The 4,732-nt window shown below is 37.1% G+C and overlaps 1 pseudogene; it reads left to right on the forward strand.

Moving 5' to 3' along the window:
* Positions 1 to 1,381: 1,381 nt before the first annotated feature.
* Positions 1,382 to 1,697, forward strand: LOC110293081 (annotated as a pseudogene).
* The last annotated feature ends 3,035 nt before the right edge of the window (positions 1,698 to 4,732 follow it).

Consider the following 4,732-nt stretch of genomic DNA (forward strand, 5'->3'; position numbering starts at 1 on the left):
TATTAGTCTAACAGAATATCATTAGGAATCATTTTGTTGGTTTTTTAAAAACCAGTAGTAGCAACAGTGAAGCTCTAGAGAACTACAGTTCACTTCCTGCTTGGGATAAGGATAATCTGTCTTAGTGCAGTGTGCACACTGAAAGTCTTTTTGCTTCTGAGCATGTAGGTAAAGCATGCACCACATCACTTACTCTACCGATAGTTAGTTATTGAATGCCCATGTGTCAAAGCCAAAGGGAGAATAAGAAGATGGCTGTGATGTAGACTATGAACTATACTTTCCTGTAGCTCATGGGATGAGATCTCTAGAGCATACAAGAGACAAAAGCCATGTAATCCCACAGACTTTCAATGCACCGTTGAAGCAAATGGGGAACACTCACCCTATATGACATAGGGAAGACCCTCATTCCTAAAGAGGTGATCCCGTGCAACTTAGAGCATAGGAGAGTGAACTGAGAGAGGAGGGGATGGTAGATGGAACTGTTCCTGAAAAATCAGGAAATAGCAGTTCAATATAGCAGAATGCCTTACTGAATAGATATAGACAATTTAGAAAGTTTGAACTCTTCTCAGGAATTTGGAATCAAATATATGCTTTCATAGAGTAGTGACCTCATGATACATCTATGTAAAATATGCCAGTCTGCTGTCAGCACATTGTTTAGAAAACATTTCAGTGCTTTGAGTATTGCCCAGGAACTTCAACAGCTTTGATATTGATAGCCATCTTTCCAGTGGTTCTACGCATAAAAATATTATTCCATTATCAGCTGTTGACAATCTACACCATTCTTGTCCCTTAAGAAAAATTTGTATGACTATTGACTTAAGTGGACGAGTCTCCCCATTTACAGAGAAGTTTTCACAGGCCATTTAAGCATTGGTTCTAATCACTTCTTTTAAACCTCAGTAGAAACCCTAAATGGACTTTATAATCCAGCACACACTGCCTATCTCCCTTCAATTAAATTTCCAATCATGGCTTATTCACACCACAACACGGAAATCAAGTGCTTTTTACTCTGCCTTTATACTGAATTACATGTAAATTTGTTTTCTGGGCACAGCTCTAAAATTACAGGTGCCATCTGCATGCTTAGTCTTAAAACCTTACTGAGATGCTTTTTCTGCTGTTGACTAGGCACTACACATTTCAGGCTGTCTTCTAGCTAACTGTCCCTGAAAAGGCTTGATTCTCATGACATAGTCTTGTTTAGGATGTTTCAATGCAGTTCTTGCTATGCATAAGCTCTCCAAACACCTATGCCTCACAGACATTATTCCAATAAAAATAAATACAACAGTAAGAGAATTTTTTTATGTGTTTGGCTAGAGATGGAAGTGAAAGTTATTGACCAGTCTGGAGTGAATTAAAAATGGGCGATGTTGAAAAAGGCAAGAAGATTTTTGTTCAGAAGTGTGCCCAGTGCCACACTGTAAAAGAGAAGCAAGCTTAAAACTGGACCAAATCTCCATGGTCTGTTTGGGCGACAGGCAGGTCAGGCTGCTGGATTCTCTTACACAGATGCCAACAAGAGCAACGGCATCGCCTGGAGAGAGGATACTCTGATGGAGTATTTGGAGAATCCTAAAAATATACATTGTGGAACAAAAATGATCTTCAATGGAATTGAGAATAAGGGAGAAAAGGCAGACCAGATAGCTTATCTTAAAAGGGCTACTAATGAGTAATTCTTCTGCCTTATTTATTACAAAACAAATGTCTCGTGGCTTTTAATGTATACCAAAATTTAATTCATACACCAAATTCAGATCATGAATGGCTAACAATGTTTTTGTTACACAGTCCTGATTTAAATAAAACAGTTGTCATAAAAGAAAAAAAGTGAAAAGTGAAAGTTATTCATTAACATCTTTGCTTAAGTTGTATCAGAGCTTCACCTAATGAAGTCAGAAACACATTTCTGGTGTTCATCCCATACACAAATGGCTTATTTAAAAAAAATCAAATTCCTTTTCTAGTATTGAAAGGTCTGTGATCTAGAATTCAAAAATTATTATCATCAAAATCAAGGAAATATTGCACTCCATATTGCAGGTGTCTAAAAAAATCCTAACCTTGTGGGAAATTGTCAAGTAATCATCTTGCAGATAAATGTGGAATTTTTAATACAAAAATTACTGAATAGGTGGCAGATAGGAGTGTAATATTTGTCTATCTGTATTTAGGTACCTCATAAATTAATATGAAAAAAAAACGTGGTGACTTAAGTAAGAATAACCTTCATGAAAAAAGTTGTCTTGGGAAACTTCATCATGGATTCTAGTCTTGGAGAATTTAAAAATTGCTCCCTTTCTCTACAATCTAAGCAAAATTTGTAGAAAAGTCAATATAGCCAAAATGGACATTTGGACAGGTGGTGCTCATTGAGAACCCAAGCCACGAGACAGTGATATTGGTCAGTTATGCAGCACCACTAGCATAGAAGAACCTGAAAGCAAGCCACAGGGAGCATTAGCCTAAGGCAAAATTGTGAAGTAAAAGAATGTTTTTCATATCTTCATAATGTTTCTTTCTTCCTTTTAAAAACATCTGGCAGGCTTTCTCTCTTCCTGTTTTAAAACATTCAGTGATACTCCTCCTATTTAAGAGCCCCAGTTTCTTACAGAATCCTGATCATTACGTTTGAAAAGTCTTCCATGAGCCACCTTTTTCCTTCTGCCTTCTCGACAGCTGCAGAAGCCCTAATAAAAACCAAATTCTATAAAACAAATACTAGCCAAAGTCTGATAATGTGCCTAGGATGCTTGGGATAAAATCTAGTATATGAGTCAAGCCTTGGTCCTTACAGGTTTATATCTGTAGAATAAATACTTTCAAAAATAAGCAACTAAAATGTGTGGGAAAAAACAAACAAACAACAACAACAAAATAGCACAGAGTTTTCATGCATTGTAAGGCATGTAATCAAACTTCCGGGATCCAGATGGTATTGCAGTGGATTAGTTTCTAAACTTAGTTTGAAGAAATGAAAGAAAATCAGAAGACAGAATATTCTAGGCAGAGGGCATGGCTGTGAAAATACTAGGCAGATTGTGCCAAAAGGGCATGACTGTGCAAAGACTGGAGCTTTGGTGGACAGCACACAGCCCATTGAGGATGTATAGAAAGGATCAGGAAGGCAGAGATAGCAATAAGGATGTCTCATTGAGCAGACTGTGGTGGCCTTGTCTCTGATGCCAGGGAGGTGGATGGAAAGATGCTGGCATGGTTTAAGTTAGAGTTCAACACAATTAGATTCTCAATCTGAAGAAGTTCTTGGGTACATTGTATAGAACAAATTGGAGAGGACACAAACTAGAAATCAATAACCTAACTCAATGAACACAGCAGAGGTAACTGCTCACAAGGAATAGACTCAGGAAATATAAAGAGGCAGAATCAATCGGATAATAGATTGGGTACAATAATTGTAGCGAGGAAAATTCTTTAAAAAGGAAGGGGAAGGAACATGTTAGATTTCTTAAAATGACTTCACACCTGTGATATAGCTGCCTACAAAGACCTCCTTGAGATCGTTTCTGCAGGAGACTTTTGGGAAACAGAAACACTGAATGCTTTGATCATATCACAAAATACTGAAGACACTAGGAGACTCAGGTGTTCCTCCTTTTTCAAAGTGCAAGCTCTTGTCATAAATTTTTACAATTCTCTTGCTTTGTGTCAAAAGTGTCCTCAGAACACAGTATCTAATAAGCTCATTTATTCTAACTTAATCAATGACTTAGTATATAGCAAGATGACAGGATACCTCATCTCATTTAATCTTGATGTGTAATTAAATTAAAAGGACTCATTTTGTGACAGGCCCATCTTCTTTCATCTATGGCCTTTCTGAAGAAGAGCATGCCAAACACAGATACCAGCAAATACATTTTTTTCTCAGTTTGAGAGACCTCAGAGAGATTCTCTGTTCTGTCCTCAGCTTTTAGAATCTTTAAAGTATAGATCAGATAGTTGTTTTTAGATGAGAGGTCTAGATTTCAGAAAGTCATTTAGACAGTTTGCAAAGTTTCTTTTCAAAACCAGAATGCCCATATCCCAGGATAACATAGGTCCTGCACAGGACGCAATGACTCGTATGTGAAAGCAGAGTTGTATGGTTGTAGGCCATGATCCAAAGTAATTTCCCTGGGATTGAGTAAAATACACATGTCCCTCTGAGCATGTACTTCGGATCTGAAATGGATACTGATGATCGCATCCAACTTTAGCCTCCTCACCTTATTTTTAGATGAATATTTCACCAAGGAAGTTTGAAAAGATTTTGTGCTCCATTTCATTTAAGAAGACTGAGATAATATGCTTAAAGATTAGCTTTCAAATCATAGTTAACACTCTATTCAATTCATCTCTTTTTCCTGAGGAAGGATAAAATGATTCTTATAGGGAGTGGTGAATGAATTTCAACTACATACAGGAGAATTTTATTAGGACTTCTTGGAATAGAGCACCCTAACAATCTTTATTTTAAAAAGAGTATTTAATACAAAAGAACACGAACATACAAAAAGGACTGGGTAGGATATCAGTGACGGTAGGAAAGGAGAAGAGAGGATAGCAGGTGTGCTGCATAGTTTTATGTCAATTTGCCACAACTAATGTCATCTTAGAAGATGGAGCCTCAATGTCAGGCTGCAGGTAAGCCTATAGGACACTTTCATATTTAATGATTGATGATTAAGGGCTCATCCCATTATGGGTG

The sequence above is a fragment of the Mus caroli genome, chromosome 4, assembly GCF_900094665.2.
Source record: "Mus caroli chromosome 4, CAROLI_EIJ_v1.1, whole genome shotgun sequence".
NCBI lineage: Eukaryota > Metazoa > Chordata > Mammalia > Rodentia > Muridae > Mus > Mus caroli.